The sequence below is a fragment of the Papio anubis genome, chromosome 12 (genome assembly GCF_008728515.1).
Source record: "Papio anubis isolate 15944 chromosome 12, Panubis1.0, whole genome shotgun sequence".
NCBI classification, from domain to species: domain Eukaryota; kingdom Metazoa; phylum Chordata; class Mammalia; order Primates; family Cercopithecidae; genus Papio; species Papio anubis.
The window spans coordinates 82245423-82272440 of record NC_044987.1 but is presented as its reverse complement, the minus strand read 5'-3'; the positions used below and the strand labels follow the sequence as shown (position 1 = coordinate 82272440).

The window sequence follows — 27018 nt, the reverse complement described above, 5'->3', positions numbered from 1 at the left end:
ATTACCCAGTCTTGGGTATGTCTTTATTAGCAGTCTGAGAACAGACTAATACAATTGGTCCATTAAATTGATTTCAAGATTCATTAAAAGGTCATGATTACCACTTTAAAATACTAAGACCCTGGAACATGAGGGGACATCTTGGATGGAACAGTCAGCTGAGTGCAGCCCTATGCATGAACTGGCCTTCATGGTATCCAGCAAAAGGGTCCAGCTGAGCCCATTGAATCCACAGGATAATAAGAAACAATGCATTATTTTTATTTAAAAAAGAAAAACCCAGAAACAACAAAAAATTGATTTTGGTGACAGTGAGGAAGGTCAAGGGGTGAGGAGCTGGGTTTTCTTTATTTGTATCAGTTGTATTAGGTTTTCTCTCACAGTTTTAAGGATGCCTCTTGTGGTTGTCCAAGGGAGAAATTGTGAAGCCAGTGCTATGAATGCCTTCTGAAATGCACACATGGAATGACTAAGGGTAGAAAGACAATGAGCAACTTGATGATACTCTCAACCAGAATAAGAAAAACATGGACTGATTAGTAACATAAAATGTTATGTTTAAGAGCCCAGGACTTGAGTTTACATGGTTCTGAGTATAAATCTACTACTTAGTTTGTAATAATTATTTAACATCTCCAGTTCTTACCTTTGTCTTCTGGATAATAGAGATGGAAGTAGTGTAGTATCTTCTCATTAGATTTTTAGATAATTAAATGCATCAACATATGAGAACTGAAATAACCCGCTATATAATTTAGGATATAAATAATAGTCTGCAATACATTTCCTGAAACACAACCTTTGCATTCATACATTCGCAGCTTATCAAAGGATCCAGTGTTTCTAATCTACTGCAGCCTTCCCCATATATGAAGGGCTTACTCTTGTCTAAAATGTATGTTTTCTCTTTCCTTGTCTCTGAAGGCAGTGCTCAGATATGCCCCCTGGAGGCTGGGAGATTTTAAAATTGCTTCTGCCTCTCAAACTTGGTTGCTACAGAACAATACCCTATACTATGTATACGTCATAGCTAGTGTCAAAGCCCAAGGCTGATTGACACCATGACACTGACACATTTCAAAAGGATCCTAGGCTTGCTGCTGTGGGCAGGTCTAAAATGTGTCATTATAAATGAATTCCCTGTTCTTGACCTTGCAACTGTTGACATACAGGAGTTTTCTCCAAGTTGTAGAGAATCTTTCAGGCAGGAGAAAGAACATTCTTTACCTCTCTACCCCCAGTGATGTGTCAAGCAGAAAATAGTGCTGCCTTGGGACCCAGTAGATAGTGGATACAGCATAATAGTGAGTGAAAGGAGAATAGAGGAAATAGTAGCCCTACAGCACCATTAAGGAATGCTACTGCAGTCTTAGCATCCTCCTCTTTTACATACCAAGACTGAAGAGACAGTAAAGTGCTATTCAGTTAATTCAACATATTTTACTCTTGGTTCCATGTAAGAGACTGGCTTCGGTTCTCCTGGAAGGGGGTTAAGAGATTCCTAATTCATCTGGAGGGGTAACATGCAGGTTGACTACACTATGTATTCAGCTGGTTTCAGGATGATCGATGAAAATGTAATTGTGGACTCATTCCTCATTTCTTGTGTGCCACATCTAGACTTTCTAAAAAGATCCTAACAACAATTTTGTAAACATATTTCCTGTGGTCCCAGAGAGCTACAGAAGAACAATATGGCAGAGTGGAAACATTATGAGCCTTGAGGTAGGTTGTGGGTTTTTAGTAATGATTCTGTTATTTATTATTTTTGTTATCTTAAGCAAACTATTGACTTTGGTGAACAAATTTCCTTGCTGATAGTTGATATGGTTTAGATACATGTTTCCTCCAAATCTCATCTTGAAATGTGGTTCCCAATGTTAGAGGTTGGGCCTGAAGGAAGGTGTTTGGGTGATGGGGGCAGATTCCTCATGAATGGCTTTGGTTCCTCCTGGTGGTAATGAGTGAGTTCTCACTTGAATTTACATAAAATGTGGTTGTTAAAAACAGTCTAGGACCTCCCCTACCACTCTATCTTGCTCCCTCTCTCTCACGATGTGATACACCTGCCCCCGTTTGCCTTCCACCATGACTGGAAGCTTCCTGAAGCCTCACCAGAAGCTGAGCAACTGCTGCTGCTATGCATGTACGGCCTGCAGAACCGTGATCCATAATAAACCTCTTTTCTTTATAAATTACCCAGCCTCACATATTCCTTTATAGAAATGCAAAAGCGGATCTATTACATCTTCTTTTTGTATGTCTTTTCTCACAAAAGATAGAGAAAGAGAATCACAGCAAAGGATGGAAACTGAAAAGACAAACCAAATAAAGAAGAAAAAAAATTGGCCACTGTTTCAATACCTGTGATTGGCCACATGTATCTGAGGCTCTATTTGTCCTTTTAAGAGCAGAGTTTCCCAGCAGAGGCACTACTGACATTTCAGACCAGATAATCCTTTGTTGTCATAAACTGTCATGTATATTATAGGATGTTTAGCAGCATCCTTGGCCTCTACCCACTAGATGTCAGTAGCAAACCCCATGACCCTCCATCGCCTGCCAAAGCATAGCAATTTAAAAAAAAGATATGTCTGCAGAGAATGCCAAATGTTTCCCTAAGTCACCAGTTTGAGAAATCTCCATATAATGAGATACCTTATTTCCTACTAAAGAAAGGAAAATTCCAGATTCCCACTTTTCTGGCCTTTCTTGCAATTGAGGCTCAGGGACATTATCCATTCTCCTCCAATTGCATACATCCATTTGAGATTTTGAGTTAGATTTTGAGTTATACGTTAGTAAAGCAAAAAATTGAGAAGGAATGAGTCTGTTCTGTAAAGAGTATCATTTATAGTAAGGCTACACAAGAGATAAGCTACACCACAATTTCAAAAGCAGTGTTATGGACCAGTGCTGATGATATCTGCAGAGTATACTATGGTGACTATGACCAAACGAGTACAGTGGTGTCTAGAATAGACCAGTCCTTCAGTGTGATTTGGGGTATTATTATGGGCTACCTAGTTTCTAACACTTATAGCCTTCTCAGAGATTCTAAGAGCTACTCAATCTTTCAATAAATTTTCTGCTCAAATTAGGTAAAGTGATTACTGTTGCATGTACTTAAAAACCCTGCCTGATACAGTAGCTAATGCATAAAATCAGATCTTCCAGGAGGCTTTAGCAAACGACTTGGATAGATATTTTTAATTTTTTTTCTAAGTCAATTTTCTTGTCTTTGTCTTTAGAAAGGCTAGACAGCCCCTTTTTGATATCTACTCATTATAAGATAAACTAGATAGATAGATAGATAGATAGATAGATAGATAGATAGAGAGAGAGATAATGATATATTAGAGAAACAGGTGCCAAATCTGATAAATAAAAATTGCTTCTAGAGAGAAAAGCTAGCTTGATAGAAAAAGAAAGTGTACCTTTGTGATTTTCTGTGTAAATTTTATAAGGTTCCTGTACAATATGCACTGTCATTTCTGAACAATGGTAACTGGACCAGTACCAAGCTCATAAAAGGGTCTCAGGGAAAGCTTCTTAACTTGACTACTTGCGGCACAACATATAAACATTTCCTAAACATATTTTTCCATTTTCTAAACAGAATGTTGATTCGGCTGGTGATTTCAGAATAGGAGCTACTCTTAGAAAATCACATAGTAGAACTTTTCATTCACATACCTACATATTGGCTTTTTTTTTTTTTTTTGAGACAGAGTCTCGCTCTGTTGCTTAGGCTGGAATGCAGTGGTACAATCTCAGCTCACCACAACCTCCACCTCCTGGGTTCAAGCGATTCTCCTGCTTCAGCCTCCTGAGTAACTGGGATTACAGGTGTGCGCCACCATGCCCAGCTAATTTTGGATTTTTGGTAGAGGCAGGGTTTCACTATGTTTGCCAGGCTAGTCTTGAACTCCTGACCTTGTGATCCACCTGCCTCGGCCTCTCAAAGTATTGGGATTACAGGCATGAGCCACCACACCCAGCCCAAATCCACTTGTTAACACAAGAGGCCTTCTGCAGTGCAGAGCTCACGGAAAGAAGAATTTAAAAGATGCTGAAATGTTAGGGAAAAATTAAGAAAAGGACTTATTTATCTCTCTGAAGTTGTGCTTTCAAGTCAAGATCAAACATTCATTCAGGGGTAGGAAAGCATCCAGTGCTACCAGCCTTGGGCACCCTATCCTTTTCATGAAAATACACTTAATTATCACACTTGCCTCATACACTTGCTCTGCTCTCCCATCTGGGGACTTCTGATCTTTGCGTTTTACCTTTCAGACTCAGCCTTAGGTATACTTGGATTGTAAGCTTTCTTTTGGCTTTGAATCTCTGAGCTTCCTGGAAATTATCCTGCACTCACCTGCAGACCTTTTCCCCATCTGAATGCTTCAGAATACCCACACCCTCCTGATCCAGTTCTATCTTGCTACACTCCAACACAAGTCTACTGAAATGAAATCTCAGCCTTCTCCAAAAACCAAAGATGGTACCAAACACCACATCTATCAGTGAGAAGGCCTGCCACTGGAAGAACGAAATCCTCTAACTAAAACCAGTTTAAGCAACACTAGCAATTACTATCTCACCTAATCAGAAGTCTAGAGGTAAGAACTGCTGGTGTTTGTGCAGCCATTAAGCATTTTTATCAAAGATCCAGACTTCTCTCATCTTTTCTCTCAGCTATCCTCAGATTGCTGGCAATGAATCCCAGTCTGGCTGCAAGATGGCTGCCACACAAGGCATAAAGAAAGGGTCTGGGCAAAATGGGTTTCTTCTTACACGGCTCTCTGACAAGGAAGGGAAACCTTTTCCAGATACTCCTATCAGACTCTCCATATATCTAATTTCCCCTCACTCTCAGAACGATCACTAGTGAATATCCTGGGGTTGTGTACCGTATCTCCCGAACAGTTTGGAATTCTGCTGTCCAAAAAGAAGAGATGGTTTTGGATGTACAACCAGAAATGCCCACCAATCTGTACTGAGCAGGAATAAAGAAAAACATGGCAGTGTATGTGCTATCCTTGTTCTGTCTACCTTTTTCTCAAAAAATAACCAAGCCTCCAAAGTCAGAAGCTTGGAAACAATCTAAATTTTATTCAAAACGGTGTATTTATTGTTATTAATACTACCTATTTAATACTAGTATGCAGCCTAAAATTGGAACCTCCTGTTTGCAGAAGGACCCATTTGGTAGCTGTCCCATGAGAAATCATCTTAGACACTACCATCAACAACTCTGTTCCTGTTTCCCTTCATCATATTTGTGCTGCAATAAGGCGGGAGTGGTGGCAGCAGCAGCAGAGCTAGGACATCCACATGATGGAGATGAGTCACATCAGTGCTTTCTTCTGAAGGATCCCAGAGCACAGCACAGCACTTTATGGGGTAAATCATGCATGTGGAGAAAAATGAGCCAAAGGCAGATGTAAACCGTTTTTTTCTATGGGTTGTGTAACCCTGAGATGCCTTATGGAGATGTAGCCCATGATGATAAATGCTAAAGAAGGAAAAAGAGAGATTCAGCTGAAAACTATTCTGACTGCACCACAGAAAATGCTGCTGACTTGCTGGCATATCTGCTCAAATAGAAGGTTTTAGGATAGACATTTAAAACCAAATTTTTCACAGTGCAGAAAGTCTTCAATCAATAGCCATGCCTAAATAACACATTCTGCAATTGCCTCTGCAAATGGAATAGGTTGGACTGAAATAATCCCCACAGGATAGAAACTTCTTTGGGAACTTTTAGTTTCTTGGCATTACTTCTTCCAGAAAATAATCTTTAACCTGAGTCACTAGGCTTATTTCATCTCAAATAAGTACATTTGATAAATCCCTATGTAAAGAATGACCACATCACTATTAGTAGCAATTGATTTCTAAAGATAGACAATGACAGAGGTAGAAATAATGTTCAGGAAAAACAGTCACGTTCCCCAAAAACCCTATCAAAAATAAATAAATAAATAAATAAATAAACAGAAAAAAAGACATGAATTCCATCTTGTACTATGAAGAGCACACAAAGGACTGACGAAAAGACTGATAAAAAGTTCTCTTTATAACACGGCACCTAACAGTTGAGAAATGTTGTTCTAAGTAGCAGAAAAAGTAAGAGAATTTAAACAGCACCTAATTTTTTTTATGCTGAATCTTCACATTGGCAACAATCATAAAGCAATTCTCATCATTCCGTAGAATAGTCTAGTTTTTTTAGTCCAATTATCATAAAAAATAGTAATTTATTCGCTTAAATATTTATTACTACGTAACCCATGCCACGCAATTTGCTAAGCCTGAATTACGAAGACAAAAATATTTAGTCCCTGTTCTGAAATGTCTTACAGTTTAATGAGTGGAGCAGGGAAAACAGAATGGCTATATAAAGAAATACATGTAATAAAGTGTCATATTTAGAGAGAAGAGACAATGTATAAATAAAAAAATGATTATAGCTTCCTTTATACTGTTAGCTCTAATGTCAGGCTAGGAAATATTAAATTTATTACTCCTTTGTTTAGTATTTATTGTTTCTATGGTCAATGATAAAGAGGAGCTACATATATATCAAAAAAGAATTTGTACTCAACATTGCTATTTGCAGCGGAACAAATACATCCCTTCATAAATAATTTCCTAGCCAAATAAAAATATTTACAAAACTTTTCTGAAGAGTAATGCTGGAATGCAGTGCATGTTTCTTTCTACTGCCTGACAAAATAAGACTCCAGAGCTGGGATGACCAAAGTTCCAGTTTTCTTGGGATAAGGGGAGTTGCCAGGATCTGGGACTTTCAGTCTTAAAAGTTGGATAGTCCCAGGCAGATCAGGACGAGTTGGTCACTCCAGCTTCTCCATGTGGACAATACAGAAAATTCATATGACGTCAAGTTTCATGTTCTAATCCTGGTAGTTCTTGATGGGGGTCTAAATTCTGTATTTTTTCTTCATATTTTGTGAGAAACCCTAGTATCTTTCCAAAACCCTTTTTTGTTTAAGCATTTCAAGTTTGGCCTCTGTCACTTGCAACCAAAAGTAGTCCTAATTTACACACCCATTTAAACTTCAATGTGATGCAAGTTAAAAAGTTAGAAACAAATTATGAATTGAACAAGTTATGGTGAATCCAAACATTGTAATGTTTTGTAGCCATTAATAATTATGACAGATATTTAACTTATTACCTGAAAAAAGAATTGATATATTTATCCATGAAAAAAGCAGACTGCAAAGCATTTCCTAGTCTATAAGTCACCTTTAGTATATACATATATACATTGGGATTTGTCAGATGACACTGTCAGAAACTATAGTCAAACATGATTAGGGCCAAAAAAAAAAGGAAATTCTGGGCTCATATAATGTATTATTAGGATTTGAGGGTAATGGGGTTGAAAGGGATAAGGTTTGTTGGTCAGGAAAACATAGATATGGATTGAGGTAGTTTCCAAATGTAAAAGGGATCCTGTTTTTACCCAAAGAATGGTAGAAAGGGCTACTAAACAAACTAGAAAAACAATTATTTCAAATTGAATGGATTAGGTAGGTAGGTAGGTAGATAGATAGATAGATAGATAGATAGATGGAAGATAGGTAGACAGACATGGAAAGAAAAATATAGTAGATGTGTGACCATGTTAACAGCTATTTTATATGGATGGTCATGTTACAAGTGATTATTTTTTTCTACCTGGAGCTTCTCTGTTTGTGAGATATACTCTGACTCTCAATCTCTTTTCCACTCTTTGATTTGGAGAGTTTGGAAAGCTACAATCTAAATTGCCCCTAGTATTCTTGCAGCTAACATTCTGGATGCAAATTATCTACTTCCAGTACTTGAGAGAAATTGAGAAAATCGAGAAAGTCTGCAAGGTAGAATGAAGAAAAGATGATAGCATGTTCCTGCAACTTTTGGCTCTTGCTGCTGGCATTTTAGAAATGTGAGACTTTCCTGTAGCTGCATTCCAGGTCTGTGAACCATTTTTCTGGGTAGGAAACTGCAGAATGACATACTACTCTGGCTTCCTAAAATCAGTCACTGTGAGAGGCAGCTGTGGCAGCAGTACTAGCAGCTGCCTCAGGGATAGTAGTAGCTCCTCTGTGGATCAGCTCGGTATTCTTTTGGAAATCAGTCCCGAAAGTCTGGAACAGAACCTGTTCTTTCAGCCCTTCCAACAATAAGCAATAATAGTTGCTAAGCTGTAAGCAACTAATATCTCATATTAAATTCCTTTCTACTTGCAGCAATTTCTGTTTTCTGCATGCAACATTACTGATTTGCCTATATTTTATTATATTGTGATTGTACATATATATATATAGTGTAATAAAACATACTTAAAAAGTCATTTTATTCTCCTCCAACCCAAATTCCTTATTTAAATTAAGCTGGTCATAATGTATGTATCACATACATCTGTGTCTCCTCCTGTCTGTGTCTCCCTCCTGTCTACTCAGACTTAACTGGGAGAAACCACAGCACATAGTGCAGTAGCAGAGAGTTCCGGCTGTCCCCACCATGTGCACTACGCTCAAAAAAGCAACAGTAGTTTCCACAGGAAAACTGTTGGGTCCAATATGGCAAGACAAAAAGATAGTGAAGTGGAGATATGAGGAATCTTCTAAACTCATGGAAAATCAGGGGTAAAAAGAGGTTTTGCAGAAGTCCAGAATTTCTCTTTGGCACGGTAAGAACAAGAGTAAGAATGATTTAAAATTGTACATTTATATCATCTAATCTTTATACATGCTTTCATTATCATTTTTTGCCCACAAGAACTCTGAATTTTGACAGTGTCCATTGGACTTTAAAATCATCTACCTGTTTGCTTGACTATGATTAATTTCCTCTTCTTTATTCCTATAGAATAAAGTTGACATTAGATTGTATTATTTTGTGTCTTTTTTAGTTTTTTTTTTTTAAAGGAAATGCATATGGGAATTGACCCATATTTGACTCTGTCAAATGTATCAGGAGGGAGTTTCCAATCTTCATCCCTGTAGCCATCAAGCAAGGAATTCCATTGCTCAGAGATAACTGGTGACACCAGCTTGGATAAAGACTTTCTGACATTTTTTTGATGCATTTGCATTACCTTACTTTCTTTTTAAAATGGAAACACACTGTACATACTGTTTACTACTCAATACTTCCTCTCAGCAATGTATCATGAAAATATTTCCATGTCAATATACAGTAGAATCTATCTTTTTTTTTAACGGCTGCACTGTGGACCACTTTATGTATGTAGCTATTTAACATGTATTCTGTTGATCAACTTAGCGATCGTTTCCTGATTTGGCCTCTTAAAAACAGTGAGGCAATCTATAGCTTTGTTTACAAGTGAATTAACTTGATTTGAAAAAACTCTTCAAGTGCAGGTTTCATTGGCCACCTAGCAAACAATGTTAAGAACTGGCCAAGTGCAGTGGTTCATACCTGTAATCCTAGCAATTTGGTAGGCCAAGGCAGGATTGCTTGAGCCCAGGAGTTGGAGGGGGCAGTGAGTCACACAATTATATCACTACACTTCAGCCTGTGCAACAGTGAGGACATGTCTCAAAAAGAAAGAACTACGTAGTTTATATAGTATGAAGCCTGAGAATGAATTAATATTTTTATTATAGTTATAAAATCTGGGTTGAGGTGTAAAAGTCAGGAGCTATTAGTATATTGAGTGTAAACTTCTTCACCCTTTCTCCTGCAGTAGACCAAAAATAGATTCATGAAACAAAGAGGTTATTAGTCACTTTGGTGTATGGATACATTTGAGAATATTTACATATTTGAAATAGAGATTTTAGTCTACCATCAAAAGCAAATTAAACATGTTTCATTGTTCTAAAATACAAATGTATTATCAAAAATATATCAATGTTATCAGTGATTCAGTAAAAGTTATACCAGAAAAAAAATAAAGTAGATAATTTCAGTTAACAGAGAAAATAACTCATCTGAAAAAAAGAATCTATCTATATTTTATTTCAAGTGTTTCCCAAGAAGAGGCTGGCAATGCGAGCTAAAGCTGAAATTAGTTATAGATGGTGTTAGGAAATCACATATCCTTTAAAGTCCTAAACTCAATAAAACTTAATTCCAAGAACTCTAAGGCGGAACCTCCATGCACTCGTCATTGGCCTTATAATGCATTCAGCACGGCAAATACAGAGATAATCTTTTTAACAAAGCATACCTCCATAGGATCTCAAAGCTCAAAGGGAGTTTGAAGTTCATCTAATTGTTCTACCAGACTACTAGTTTATACAAATGAAACAGTAACTTATGTTTGAATATCTCTAGTTACAGGCAACTCTACCAATCACAGACATTTGTTCTATTTTTAGATACTCGGGTTTTTTGGTTTGTTTTTAGTTTTAGTTTTGTTTGTTTGTTTGTTTATCTTGGGTTTAATTCTTCCTGCAAGCTTTCGCTCTTAGAGCAGCCTTGCACATACCAAAGTTATCATCTGCATCCTGAATCTTCTCTTAAGGGTGAATAGCTTGCCATTGAAAAATATTCTGAATCCTTCAATTTAATTTTATTTTCCAGAGGCCTCTGCTTTTTTATTTGTTCATTCATTCTGTCATGATATGATATGGTATGCTCATTCACTGCAAATCCAGTAGTGAGAAAGGTGATGAACATGCTTCTGTCCTCATGAACTTACACTAGGCGTAAGGCCAGATTTAGATGGAGGGAGGACAGTGTGATAAATTTTGTATAGAAAGAAAATGCTATAGAAAACGATTGGAAAGAATGATAAGAGACAGACCTGGAGAGGTGCCTTTTGGGCACATTGAGGTTTGACAGCTTAAAGAAGTAAAAAGTTATTGAAAGCTTTTATAAAAATAGAAATGAAATGATCAAATTTGTATTTATAAAACATTACTGTTGATCTCTTGAAAGAAAACGGATTAGAGGGGGCAAGAGGAAGGTAAGTCAATTCCTAGTAGGCTATTGGATTGCCCCACTAGCTGAAGGTAGGAGATAGAAGGAAGTAATGTGGTATGTGAGAAATGGATTCATTTCACAGATATTTAATAGGCAAGTATTTAGAATTCAATGATCTGACAACAATTTTTAGAAAATAAAGTTTCTGCTAATATTAAAGCTTAAACAAAGTTATGAAGCTGTTTTATTTTTACTTCCTATTGTTTAAAGTGATTAAAGACTTAAACATTGGCAACAGAATAAACAAATAAATTAAAATTAAACAGTATTTTAGAAAAACTCATGAAGTATTATAGAAGAAATATTTCAAACCTTTTTTTTCCTGATTTGAACATGTTAGAAAATGTGTCTGCAGTTTCCCAGATTTCCTAATTCAGTGTTTCATCTTCCTAAGAAAATCACAGTGGAGAAATAGAAAGAAAAGAGCAGAGGATTAAGTGGTGTCTGATAAGTACATACTTTTTAAAAATGTATAATCTTCAAACATATACAGAAACAGTACAATAACAATATTTAAATATGCTCTCTTTTTTGCAAAGACTATGAATAATAAAAATTAGAGTATAAAAGTATTTCTTGCTTTCATGAGCTGGGCCAGAATTCTTTAATTGTAAAAACAATACACTTAAAGTTGAAATTTAAAGGTATGGAAGGTAGAGGATTCAGACAATGCTCTTCACAATACTCAGATTATAAATCCTGTGATTCAGTAAAATTGAAGTTATCTATTTCAAATGCAGACACTGATTTTAAACATTGGTCACCTAGCTCCACCTTCTGGCTAAAACAATAACTTTCGTTTCCCTACCGACTCCTGGCATAGTTTCATGGTTAAATATTATGATGTTGGCGCCACCTGCTGGAATGTTTTTCTAAAAACAAACACATACCCTAGAGATGGGAAATTAGATAGCTGCTATACTGCAGAAATATGACTTCTAATTTATCTGGAAAAATAAAATATAATATTTGAAAAATAGCCAGATTATTCTAAAGATTATTATGAACTATATTTATTCTTATGAAAAAAGTTATATATCCCTTTAGCAATTCATTTTCTATTTCGTCTTTTGCTGTCCCAATGCAAACTTTAGCCACAAAAGAAACTATCCCAAAATAGTTTGAGGAAAATTAATATTTGAGCACACTGAAATAGATTATTCCTTAAATTGTATAATTTTAAGAAGTAGATAGTATTCGTCCCCCATTTACCCACTAGAAAATTGAGATTTATTTAGTTTAGCTGCATCTAAAGTATCTTATACCAAAATAAAATACAGTAAAATTTGAATTAAGGTATTTTTACACTGAGATTTTGCTTTTTCTACTCTACCTGTTTTCATTGCTAATTAAGGGGGGTTGAGAAAATGTGGATTGTAATTAAATATGATTTTTCAAGCCTGTGAAAACATTTGCTAATCTCTGTTAATAGTAGGTCTTTGTCAGAAGTAAACAACTACTCTTAGCCAAGATCACTCTATTTCCTTTATTAGTTTTCCACAGGCTGCATGCCACACTTTCTATTTGTTGCCTGGGTTTTTTTTTTTCTGCCTAGCTATCTCTAAAACCAATCATGATATTCAATATTCAAATCAAATTTGAATATTGACATTTGGGCAGAAAGGTACAAAAGAAGGAACAATAACTTGTTAATTATTCCAAGATCTTGATTAGATTCTACATAAACATTAGGATGCTAAAAGTTCCATCAAATTAAAAACAGATGCTTCATGAATTTACTAATACTAATCTTATTTGATCTAAACTTTTTAAAGGATTTCCTTTTTGTGTTTTCATTGGTATATTATAGCTGTGCATAATTTGGAGGTACCTGTGATATTTTGATATAGTTACACAATGTGTAATTATCAAGTTAGGGTAACTGGGATATCTATCACCTCAAACATTTATCTTTTCTTTGTGTTGGCAACATCACAATTCTTCTAAGTATTTTGAATTATACAATAAATAATTGTTAAGTGTAATTTACTTACAGTACTATTGAATACTAGAACTTAATATGAGCTTTTAAATGCATTTTGAATAGCATTTTAGCTACTAATAAATGCCAGTCAGGATCCTCCATTGCAGCTGGCAAGGAGGACTCTCTTTTAGGTTAAGTTGTGAAGAAGGATGGCAGCCTAGCAGAATGAAGGTGGATGTGAGAAGCCTCCCTCATCTGCAGAGAGACCTATTAGTAGTAGGACAGAATAAGGTCAGCATACAGAGGGAATGAAGTTAATACTAAGACAAATAGTTATTATTTGAACAAAATTTCCTTTTGTTTTTAACCTATTATCAAAACAAAATAATATTCTTTCCAGTGTGCTGCTTTCATAAGTGTTTCTGCTCTTGCAACTAAAAGAGTGCTAATACAGTACTCCAAAAATACTTACTGATGAATACAGTACTAATACTTATAGTACTTATTGACTAATACAGTACTCCAAAAATATTTATTGACTTAATATATTTAGAATGGAATGATCTTATTCTCCTAAGTTCTCTTTCATTACTTTATTGAATTATGAAAGTTAAGGTAATCATGTACACTTTACCTTTTCTCATATTTAATATGGTTTATAAATGTGCTATAGAAATATCAAAGATCATGACATTTAACCTGCCATATTGTTCAACAAATGAATCCATGCACCCGGAAAGTGTTCCTTAAATATGTATATGTTCAATAAAGGTAAATGTGTTTGCCAGAGTAATCTGTTTCCATGTGTCAGTTCTAATACATAAAGACAGGAAGGGAGAGTTTTCCAAGGGTTTTATAATTTCATACAGAACTGTAACTCACTGTTACGACAAAGTAAGTTAAGTTAAAGTATCAGTATAATGATTACTAACATCTATATTTGTCATATAGTAGGTGCTTGAAAGAAAATCCTTTGTATGAAATAATAGTGCATTTACATTTTTTCTCTTTGTAAAAAAAGTAATTCTGTCAATATAAGAGGAAATAATTTCTCACACAAATTTTTCAGTTCTTGCTATCTGAAAAAATATCTTATCTAGGATGCTAATCCAACTGTTGGTGTTCCTGTGATTGTGTAAGTATCAGAAGAGCAATTTGTATTTATTTCTGTGATATTAAATACATAATGCAGTTTTAAAAGACTATTTAATTAAATACCTAGGATACAATAAAATCAAATGTCTTTAAAAATGTCTTCAGTAAAAATGAGCATATCTTAATAAGGTTACTTTTTTTGCTTAATAAATAATTCTGTATGTTCTTTGGATAAATTTCCAATCTTCCATTCTGTATCATCTATTTTCACTTTTGTTCTCAAAATAGTAACTTACTGTAGAAAATTGTATGACAATCAAAACTAGAGAATGTATAGAGGAAGACATTTGTTATGTCTGTGAACTTGAATACAATTATTTGCTATTATAATGCAATGACAGTTTTAGTACACTCACCCTGTTATCATCCTAGCTTTCCCTTGATTTGAGATTTTAAGAATTATAAGTACTGCAAGAGGAGCTCTCTCTTCATTACTAAAACTTAGCTGAAAATTAATTTTTGTTCTAAAAATATATTGCATTGTGTTTTTCTAATAAGTGCAAGCTAAATAGTTAAATAAGCTGAAGACTGCAAAATAACAAGAGGCTTCAAATGAGTCCCTTTATTCTCCTGTAAGCTCACACACATATAGTATAAACCTAGAGGAAAACGGAGAGTAACAGGAAGCTATGACTTGCCATACAGACTCTAAGTCTTGAGTATTACTGATCCTAACATCAAGGTACTTTCAATATACAATTCCTAAAAAGGCATACTATCTAATAAAGATACATCCAATATTGATCCTTTTAGCCACGCCTTATCTAGATTAAAAGTTAAGTACTCAACAATTGTAAAGTGTGACTATTAGTCATTCATTTCACCTTTGCTCTGATGGTTGTCCAAAAATTAGTATTAGGTCCTGAAATTCAGGATTATTTTTTTCAGTAGGCAGTTAATTGTCACTCCAGCTAAATAATCAACCAGTATTTCCTCTTTAGATTTATATCATTTCCAGGAGCAAATATGACATTATCATCGCTTTTGAAAGATTTCTTCGGATCGAAATTAGGCAAGAAGAAATTTTTCTATTGCTCTGAAGATCACCCTTCATGGGGAGGGAGTCATTTATTTTGCTATGAAAGTTAATCACCATTAGCAAAAAAAGAAAAAAAAAAAAGGTACTTTTGTGTTGATACTTTTATACTTTTATGTGTGAGTATCTTCCTTTCGCTATGAAGCAGGACCAAAGGATTCTGTAACCTTGACTTCCATAAATCAGAACACAAATGAGAAACCAGGAAGAGCAGGTTTCTCTAGACATGTTTCTCTAGACTGATTGCATGCAGGAGAAGGTGAGTCAGGGCAGAGACTGGACAGCATGAGAAAATGTTTTATATTAATCTTTGGATTCTTGTATGTGTTTGATGAGCTGATGGTACACTTGGGTCCTTTCTAGAAAGAAGTTGTGTTTTCAGTCTTTCCCAAAAATTTTTATTTACTTTGATACAAGATTGATAGAAAGTTAAAACATTCCAACTATGAGAAAAATAAACTATTTGGGGTGCAAATATCACAAAAGTTTGTTGTCAATTTGACTCTTTAAACTTGTAGAGATGTAGCTAAAATAGCTGTTTCTACTTGTAATAATTTATTAATTTATTACACATCTCTATTAAACCCATGTTTTATAAATAATATTTACAAATGTCCTACATAAGTTTAGAAATATTACTTATTTTCATGCCCACATTTCTTTAAACAGTTGTATTCAACTTCTTCTTATGTGTGTTCAACATTACTGTCATAATTGTCACTGGAGGCTGGTCAAAGTGGCTCACACCTGTAATCCCAGCACTTTGGGAGGTTGAGGCAGGCAGATCACTTGAGGCCAGGAGTTCAAAACCAGTCTGGTCAAAATGGCAAAACCCCATCTCTACTAAAAATACAAAAATTAGCCAGGCCTGGTGGCACACACCTATAATCCCAATTACAAGCATCCCTTGAACCCAGGAGGCAGAGGTTGCAGTGAGCCGAGATGGTGCCACACACTCCAGCCTGGGCCACAGAGTGAAACTCTGTCTCAAATAATCATCATCATCATCACTACAACAAGTTTTTGCATCATATAGTGATTTTCAAAGCCTTATTATTTCACTCCCATCTCAGTGTCTTCAAACACAGCACTTTTTAAGTTCTAGTTTTATGCCGTTTCATGTTACAGGGAATTTATCCAACGCCTCGACACTCTTTCATATTACATTAGAATAGTTGTTCATTTTTATCTGTCCTTTAAGTGTATATTTAGGATCTCCAAAGTGTAGCCATTTATTTATTCTATTAGCTTTGAAAGTGATCTCTAAAAGACTTGCTTATAATTACTTTCAGAACTCTAAAAGGTGAAGTTTTACCCCAAGAGATAATTAGTAACTTTTTCTTGACTTGTGTTTTTATTGATTCAGCTAGGTAACATTAATAAATATTAAAAACTAGCATTCATTACTTCCATTTCCAACTAATGTGTTTTCCAAAAAAAAACAAAAAAACAAAAAAAAACTTTATTTTCCAAAATAAAATAATTGAGGAAAAGCCCTGAAATAGAGACTTCATAAGGGACCTGAGATGAAGCAACTCTCTTCTGTGAAATAACTTAGCGAAATAAAATGTAGATCAAGTTCAAAATAACAGGAGAAAATCTAAATGAGTGGGCATAATAGTTCCTTAAACTTACGAAGTTGGAGAGATGGGTAGAGGAAGGAAAGGAGAGAAGCAGTGAGAAAAATAGCAATCACCAAGGGTTTGGGATCTCTCAGCTGATTTATTTCCCTTTTCTAATCTCAACTCTTAGCTCCATTTCTAACCATTTAACCTTATCTTCTTCAACTGCTAGATTTCACCCATCAGTCTCTTATGACTACAGGCAAATGAAAAGATGGCCCTTAAATGGTCCCTCCTGGCCTATAAAACCATTTCTTGTTAATTCTGATTTTCCTCTTATCCCTCCTCTGATACATTCATAACCGATGCATTAATATAAAGTTAATTTAAGAAAAGGGCAATGCCCACTTCTAATTTCCTGAACCTTGTGGAATCCCTCTAGTCCAGGCCTCTTACTGTCTCTACTGAACATACTTGCTCTGCCTTATCCTTTCTGGCAGCCGACTGATGACTTTTGACCTTAGTTTCTGTTCATCTACCAAGACCCATAATTTATGAGGCACCATCATCAGCCAGCAGCTCACCTCTGCCAGCTTGTGCCTATCCCCAGCCTCTACTTATCCACTAGTCCAAAAGGAAATCAGAGATCAGAAATGGTGACATACGACAGTCAAACCAAAAAGGATATGTGATTAAAGTGCATAAAAAATTGTCGAAGAAAAATTCCCATATGTAACAATAGCAAAGGGGGCCATTTGTTACTTTTTTTTTTTTTTTTTTTTGACAGAGGGTCTCTCTGTTACCCAGGCTGGAGTTCAGTGGCATGATCACAGCTCACTGCAACCTCAACCCTCCTGGGGGTCCAGTGATCTTCCAGTTCCGTCTCCCAAGTAGCGGAATACATGCCTGCACCACCATGCCTGGCTAATTTTTTGTTGAGATGGGAGGGTCTTACTTTGTTACCCAGGCTGATCTCGAACTCCTGGACTCAAGTGATCCAGAGATTTGAGATCAGCCTGGACAACAATTGTTATTTTTAACATTCAAACTGCAGCTCCTGGTTAATTGCTTTCCTTGCAATGGCCCAATGACCTAGTGACACATTAAGCATGGCGCTAACTTTGTGCCAAAGCTGTGAGAAGCTATAGCTCCAGGCAGTAGGAAGAATAAGCAGGTCTTTATGGGGTAAAAGGGAAGCAGGTGAAATTAGCCCCTATCCCAGAACAGGTTAAGACAAATCATAGCCCTAAAGATGGAAAATGTGACGTGCTTTCTGCATATAATTCAAAACTAAAATGCAATACTAAATCTGACCTGCTGATAATGACTCCCAAAAGCGTGTACACATCCTATCTCTAATCCCTGGAACCTATGAAAGTTACCTAATTTGGAAAATGGGTATTTGCAGATGTGATTAAGAGTTTTGAGATGAGGAGACTATCCTGGATTATCTGGGTGGGCCCTAAATGCTATCACAACTGTCTCTATAAGAAGGAAGCAAAGGGGGAGATTAGATACACACAGAGGAAGGGGACATGTGAAGATAGAAACAGAAACTGGAGTGACATGGCCTCAAGCTAAGGCAGTCACCAGAAACTGGACGAGTCAAAAAATTGTTTCTACCCTAGTAGGTAGCAAAGCCATGCTGGTATATTAGTCTCAGACTTTCAACCTCCATAACTGTGAGATAATACATTTCTGTTGTTTTTAGTAACTAAGTGTGGTGACTTGTTACAGTGGCAATAGGAAACGAATACACTAACCCATAACATAAATTTAGGGAAGTCCAACAAAAATGCTGCCCCTCCACCCTGGTGTGACTCCTTCATTGGTTTTCATTGATTTCTCTCTTTTTTTTTTTTTTTTTTTTTGAGACAGAGTCTCACTCTCACCCAGGCTAGAGTACAGTGGCGTGATCCGCTCACTGCAACCTCCACCTCCTGGGTTCAAGTAATTCTCCTGCCTCAACCTCCCAAGTAGCTGGGACTTAAGGTGTGTGTCACCACGCCTGGTTAATTTTTGTATTTTTTTTTTTTTTTGAAAAACAGGGTTTCACCATGTTGACCAGCCTGGTCTTGAACTCCTAACCTCAAGTGATCTGCCCGCCTTAGCCTCTCAAAGTGCTGGGATTACAGGCATGAGCCACCGCACCTGGCCTCCTTCACTGATTTCTTTGTTCAACACTAAGTCTGTAGAATTTCACCTAAATTGTTTCCAGAGTTAGGGAGAAATTACTGAAAAATCTTCAACATGGACGTTTCTATATTTTAGCAATACATTTGAAAAAGAATTTTATGATACACATCCAGACGAAATGGATATAGAAAGAACTAGTTAATTGCAAACTTGGGTGAATGGGAACTAAGTAAACAATTCTGTCAAAAGGTATTGGCAAATCAACAATGATCAACATGAAAGGAAGCTTTCTGTGCTGTGCTACAGAGCATGCTTCTCAGTGCTGTTCTATGCAAGGTTTGTATCACAAATCTGGATGACAACATGACACGATATGGAGGCATTATGTTGCAGAGATGAATAAAAATGACTCTCGACAACAGAGTGATAAGTTAAATCTAAAAAGATGTAACTTAATATAGACAAATTAAAAATCCTATAACCAAGACTTCACAAGTTAACTGTATAGGCATGGAAAAGGAAAAATCCGCCATATATTCCTTACATGATAAATATAGGAAAAAAGAATATTAAATGTTACAATGAGCCAGATGATAAAGAGATGATAGAAATAGATAGGTAGATAGAAGATAGATAGATATGCAGATAGAAGATAGAAGGCAGATAGATAGACAGACAGATGATAGATTTCTCGCAAACTTTGTGGTGTAGATTTAAGACCACCTACATAATTTGCAGGTTCTAGCACCAAATAAAAATGCAGAACCACTTGTTCAAAAATTAAGAATTTTATCAAAAGGCTGCAGGAAAACCATATTAACTCTTCTTTGTACAAAGCCTCGTGTGACTGCACAGGCCATATACCATGAAGCCAGCCCCATACTGGTATTATTTTACATGAGATCCATTTATATAGCAATCATAAGCCATCATATCTGCCTTGTTGAGTACTAAAACTCTAACACAAAATACAGAGCTTGGAATCATAGGATGCTCAGTAGATATTACAGAATGAAAGGATGGCCAAAAAGAAAGAGTCATGAATCTCTCAACATCCGATTTACTAAGAGGACAAATAACATTTTGTATGGAAAGGTAAGAGACTTTAATTATAAGAAAAAATTCCAGTGTTTAGAGAATCATAGGACCATAAACACAGTTTACCTCCCTCAAACTTTGTTTTCAATAAGAAAGTCACAGGATAATACTACAGATCTGAATTACTCACAATTCTCTCATTTACCTTGAAAAATAGCTTCAGATTGTATGATAAACAGTTATATTGAAATCAAACTAAATAAGTGAAAGTCTATTAATATTCCCAAATGGATTCCACGGCCCACTGGAAACCCAGAAAACAAACTAATAAAACAGAAAATCAGTGAATGGTACAAGATAGATCAGTGTTGATATTCCATTTGTATTTCTGCTCAAGTTGTTTCATTTATGTGAAAAACCTTACAAATTACTTTTTAAGAACTTACACGGTGTTTGCATAAATTTACAAATGTACAATCTAATTACAGAAGCATCAAACAAACATGACAAACATTTTTTCTTAAAATGTAGATAGAATATTTGATGTTTCTATAAATTTGGTTGCCAAATGACCAAGTTTCAAAACACTGGGAGTGAAAGAAAGGAAAAATGAAGAGACATACACTTCAAATTATTTTATCTACAAAAAATAAAAAAAATACTTAATATTAATATTTAAACTAACAAAAATTGTGTGGAGGTTCGGAAAATTCTTGTTTTATGGGACATAGATATAGCATTTATTAGTGCAATGGTACTTTAACTAATTTCATCAGTATATATGCATCAAGCACCCAGAGAAAAATAATAAAAACGGCAGCTGAAGTACAGCAACATCTTAATAAGTTAATCTTACTTGAATTATGAAATAGCACATCAGATATAAAATAAAAATTAGCATACATTTCTTAGACAGAAAATGAGAAAAATAATCAGATGTGAGAAAATCTGATTTAAATATTAATATTCCAAATTCTTGGTGTAGTTAATGACATAAAAAGATAACATTTAAAGTCATATAAAATTACATTTAATTTTCAGACATAACTGATGCAGGATTTTTCTCTGTCTCTTTGCTAGACTCACAGAAGGGGCACCCTGTCTACTCGGCCTGCCATGCTCAACCCCTTGCAGAAGGGAGCTCATGAGCAAGTGAGTGGGATCTGACTGGCTCAAAGCAACAACACAGGAGCAACCTCTGTGTGAGGCCCATGGCCAGACCAAGAATGTTGCCATGAGGAGAATGCAGTGGTGCCCAGGTGAGGGTGCCTGTGACCCTGAAGTTCCAGAGAGGGTGGTTCAGCGCTCCTGCTGTCCGCAGATGGTTGTGTGTTAGCAACTCAGTTGGCCCCTTGCCTTGTTGCATGGGGTGGTTGCCTTCCACTAGTGAGGGCAAAGGGCCAGTGTGACAGCCCTTTCTTGTTTCCCACACTCAGTGGGCCCCAGGCTCTTGCCCAATATCCAAGAAGAATGAGGTCACATGGATGGTTGAAGGATGGTGAAGGCAGAGAATTTGATTGACAGATGAAAACAGCTCTCAGGAGTAAGGGGAGCTGGAGAGGGAATAGGAAGGGTAGGTCATCTTCCCCAAAGTCAGGTTGTCTCTTCCCCTAAGTCATGCCATCTCTTTTCCCCAAAGTCAGGCCATCTCTTCCCTAAAGTCAGGCTGTCTCCTTCTCTTGACTGAGTCTGGAGTCTTTATAGGCACAGGATGGGGAGTGCCTGCTGATTGGTTTGTGAGTATGCAAAAGGGTTAAAGCAAAGACACCACTCAAAGGTGAGCATGACAGTGAAGAAAACCAATTAGGAAAGGGTAGGTATATGTAAAATAGGTGAAGGGTAGGGATCAATCAGAGGAAAACACTCCAAACTTAAAGACAAGTTCTCAACCTGGTCCAAGAACTTAACGTGTAGCTTGGCTTTTGGGCTTTAAACTGTCTTTGGCTTGGAGGTGAGGCTTCACCAGGTACCCACCACTATCTGCCTAGGCGTTTGGCTGCCTCCGGTCACTATCATAACTGCTATCTTTAATATAGAATCCTCCACATATAAGTTAGAGATTATATAAGGCACACTGCCAGGGAGTCCCACAGGCAAGTAAATTGAGGAAACATTGTACAATATATACCCTTCTGAAAATTCATAACCACTTTAACATACTATAAGTTCTGAAAAGTTCTACATAAAAATACTTGTTTAACTTTGTTTGACCTAGAATTTCCCAAACTTTTTTAAATTCGATACCTAATTAAGGTAGGGAAATACGTGGCTTGTTTACCTGTTTATTTTTACATAAAATTATAGGCATTTTGAGATGGTGTTTTTTCTGGAGTTTACTTTGAATCATAATTCTATATCAAACATGTACAGACAAGAATACTGCCTATGCTTACATTTAATAGTCACAACTTTTCACAATTCATTTTACAGTTTAACTGTACTCATTTTTTGAAAATGTAATGTTTATGCAAATATACTGTATGGAATCAGGGAATTAATACTCTTTCCCCTTACAGTTTTTACTTTGTGTATTAGTCAGAGTTGTCTACAGAAATAGAACCAATAGGATATATTCTACTAAAAGATACATATGTATCCTGTTTTATATATAAAGGGATTTATTACCTAAGAGATTTGTTTATGTCTCTAATCAGAGACAGAGGTAAGTCCAAAAGAGCCTATGCTCCAGTTTGAATCTGAAAGCAGGCAGGCTGCTTTACAATCAGAAAGAGCTGGTGTCTCAGTTCAGAAGTCATCAAGTAGGATAATTCTCTCTTAATTGGAAGATGGCTGTCCTTTCTTTCTATGTGGGACTTCAGCTGATTGGATAAAACTCCCCCATAATATGGAGGACAATCTGCTTTAACCTACCGATTCAAATATCAACCACATTTTAAAACATCCTCACAGTCACACTCCAAATAATGTTTGACCAAGTATCTGGGCACTCTGTGGCCCAGCGAAGCTGACTCATAAAGTTAATGATCACACTTGGCCTGATCAAAATTTTGAGATTTCTGTCCTGTGCGGGACACTGGCTGACTACAGTATAATAAAGGTTATCAACCAATGGTGGGGAAAATAGAAACCATTCTAAGAATGTCTCAGTCCATTTTATAAAGATATAGAGGAATACCTGAGGCTGAGTAATATATAAAGAAAAAAGGCTTATTTAGGTTACAGTTCTGAATATCTACAGGATATTCAAGAAGCATTGTGCCAGTATCTGCTTCTGGCAAGGGCCTCAGCTTACAATCATGGCATTAAAAAAAGGGGGGCCAGGCGCGGTGGCTCACTTCTGTAATCCCAGCACTTTGGGAGGCCGAGGTGGGCGGATCATGAAGTCAAGAGATTGAGACCATCCTGGCCAACATGGTGAAACCCCATCTCTACTAAAAATATAAATAATTAGCTGGGTATGGTGGTGGGCGCCTGTGTCCCAGCTACTCAGAAGGCTGAGACAGGAGAATCACTTGACCCCAGGAGGCAGCGGTTGCAGTGAGCCAAGATTGGGCCACTGCATTCCAGCCTGCGCAACAGAGCGAGCTCTGTCTCAATAGATAAATAAATAAATAAATAAATGGGGGGCAGGAGTAGGTGTGTCACATGGCAAGAGAGGAAGAAGAGGAGGAGGATATGCCAGGCTCTTTTTAACAATCAGATCTTGTGGTAACTAATAGAATGAGACCTCATTCATTACCACAAGGAAGGCACCAAACCATTCCTGAAGAATTCACTGCCATGGCTCAAAATGAGGGTCACATTTCAACACTAGATTTGGAGAGGACAAATATTCAAACTATATCACAGAGGTATCATTGAAGGAATGCTTGTGGTTTAGGACCTGATGGTTGATGCCACTTATTAAGCTGTTGTCTTTCAAATGTAAATCCACTCTTTCATAATCTACTTTGTGAAGGCAGGGTTGGAACTGTTCATATTTTATTTCTCTTTAGAAATAAAGAGCTGAAAATTTAACCAGCTGGAGTCTTGGAAGGTGTATCCAATAAGTGACACTGGAAGGAGACTGGAAGGCAGGTGGAGGGGTAGGATATTGTTTGTTTGTTTGTTTGTTTATTTATTTATTTGGCTCGCAGTGTCATCCTAGCAAGAACACTAGACTTTGCAGCAGCAAATATTTCTAGCAGCAGTTCTTTCCAGTTTCCAAGATCTTTCCACATTCCCAGAATTGGTTTTATCATTCTTCCTTAATCATACCAACACCTGCCAGATACTGCCCCCTTCTAAAAACTCTCCAATCCCCAGCTCTGAAGGACCTCCCCCCACCTCCCCCCACCTCCCTCCGCCACTACCCTCCGTCCAACTTCTTGTGATACTCGCTCAGACTGGCAGTGTTCCCCTCCTCAGAGGTCTGGTTCCTAGTTTACCGGGCTGCTCCTCCAAACTTCCGAACTCTGACCATCCCAGCCTCTTCCCCAGCCCTGTTATCACGTAGAAAAAAATGAATTTATTGGGTGAGGACTTTGAGAATATAACTAGGATAATAGAGTAACATATTTCAAATCAATGTAGGTGAGAAGGTTTCAGTAATTAGAGGTGTCAAAAAATTGAATGAGCTGGATTGAATTTTTGATCATTGATTTAATCAAAACAAGCTGAATTGCCACTAAATGAAGATATTGCCAAGGGAAGGCAGTGTCTTCATTTAGTGGCAACTCCCTTGACAATATCGTCATTTAGTGGCAATTCAGTGGGAGACTGGGCTGAAAGATATCTAAGGTTCTTTTCATTTGGATGATCTTACAATGTAATCCATAGTAAAATATAATCATAACTACCATGATCAATAACCACTACCTAACAAGTACTGGATCCAATTCCTTATTTATATTATTTATAATGATTATAACAACTCTATATTGTTGGATATTACCACTCTCATTTTATAGATATAGAGAAAGTAATTGAGGATCATGCATGATAATCAATTGGCCAGGGTCACAAGAGTTTTCAAGTAGTTACAATAGGATTTGGGCTCTTATGGGTTCCACTACCAACTTCCTAATAAGTCTCAGACATGTGACTCTGGAATATTCTTTCATTCAGTCTTACAGTTCCTGATTCCTGCTAACCCTTTTGATTTTTTTCCATACAAAATATGTTAGGAGGAAAAGCAGTGAGACATCATGAGTAAAACTTGATGACAATAGTTACATATTCATCAAACCCATGTTACTTATCTGTACCCACTGCCATTTGGACATGCTGCACCTCTGTCAGAAATGCTCTTTCTTTAGCTACCTGGCAAACTCTGGCTACTCTACTCCACTGAGAAGGCTATTTGGGCCCATCTTCAGAGAGCATTAGGGGCTCCCAAATGTCCGTACAATACAACATGTGTAATTATTGAAGCCCACTGTACATTGTTCTACCTTTTTGTTTTTGCTAATCTATCTGACTGCCTTTGAGGGCAATAATTTATTCATTTTGTATGCATAGGACCTGACAAAATAAGTAATAGTAGCATTCAAAACATTTTAAATAGTGTGTCAAGTCAATTCCTGGTTTGTGACAATGGGGAAGTTTATATAATTTTTCTACAACTTATTGCTCCCAGAGGGGAGCATTTCAAGAAGAGCATGGGTAATGGTTTTGAACATTACAGTTGGGCAAAACTGTTTAATTTTTCTAAGCCTAGCTCATCAGAGAGACTTTTCAGCAGTTTCTAACATGATACAAAAGTCATATGGCAGAAAGTGTCCATTGAATTCAGGAGAAAGATCATTTGATTAACCATTTTGAGACAAGCCCCAGTGGAACAGTGGGAGTTGAAACAAGGAGTTGAAACCAGAGGAACAGTGGGAGTTGAAACAGTGAGCCAAACATTACACTGAACATAAAGAAGAGGCAGAGGTACAGACCACTCTCATGAATATTTACTTTATATAGAGGGGATGGGCAATAGATACAATTGGTTGTTGTTCTAAGGAGTTTCCTTTATTAGTTTGGAGAAGGGGAGATTTGAACATATAGTAATGAAATGTTTAAAGGAAAGAGGCAATATAGAGAAGTTAACAAGGAGAGGAACAATCTGCAGAGCTAGATCCGAGGAGGCTCCTAGGAGGGAAACGGCATGGAAATGCAAATGGACGGATTTATTTGAGACAAGAGAAGGGATGCCATTTTTTTTTCCCCCATTTCGACAGGGTTACATGGAAAAGGATAATGTGGATATTGACAAGATTATAGGCTTTTAGGTAGTATTGATGTAACCCCAGTGAGGGCTTCAAAAGCAATGGTAGCATAGCACACAATTAGGAGCACACAGTCTAAGGGACAACCCTGGATTTACATTCCAGTTCACCCTCTTAAGAGCATAACCTTGAGAAAGCAATTTAACATGCTAGTGCCTTGTTTCCCAGTGATTATAATCATGCACTTACCCTCCTTGAGTGGTCTAAAGAATTGATCAGTTAACACACATAAATTCATATAACAGTGCTGTGCATAGTAAGCTCTATATATGTTCACCAGCATCAGAGTGTGAAGCACGGATTGTCCCACTTCCGCTGGAAGTGCCTGAGTGATGGTAGATTCAGAGATTTTAATAGAAGACTATTTGAAGGGAATAACGCAGAGCACAAAAAGACCTGGTGCAACATAAAAGTGTTAAGCAGCATCAAGGACCCAGTTTAAATTGGGGGTCACGGCCGGGCGTGGTAGCTCACGCCTGTAATTTCAGCACTTTGGGAGGCTGAGACGGGCAGATGACCTGAGGTCAGGAGTTTGAGAACAGCCTGATCAATATGGTAAAACCCCGTCTCTACTAAAAAGACAAAAAAAAAAAAAAAAAAAAAAAATTAGCCAGGCGTTGTGGCGTGCGCCTGTAGTCCCAGCTACTTGGGAGGTTGAAATGGGAGAATTGCTTGAACCCTGGAGGCGGAGGTAGCAGTGAGCTAAGATCCTGGCACTGCACTCCAGCCTGGGCGACAGAGAGAGACTCAGAAAAAAAAAAAAAAAAAAAAGAATAAATAAACAATAAATAAATAAATTAAGGGTCACAAATATGTATTCCAACCATCTTCAAGCTTCTCCTCGCTTCACCTGGTATAGATGGATGGGAAGAAGGCAGACAGTTGGGTCAACCCAACTAGAAGCTGTGAAGGAACAAGAATGAGGTAGTGGAATTGAGAACCCTAACAATAGATAGACAGTCTGAAGTAACAGAACATGGA

At 36.8% G+C, this 27018-nt stretch overlaps 1 long non-coding RNA gene across 1 annotated transcript; it reads right to left on the bottom strand.

Moving 5' to 3' along the window:
• Window positions 1-27005, bottom strand: LOC103877604. Its single transcript, XR_637368.4, has 4 exons — window positions 26888-27005; window positions 26227-26362; window positions 11284-11360; window positions 1-469 (listed from the first exon to the last, which is right to left on the bottom strand). It is a non-coding gene; the product is annotated as an uncharacterized LOC103877604 (long non-coding RNA).
• Between the last annotated feature and the right edge of the window lie 13 nt (window positions 27006-27018).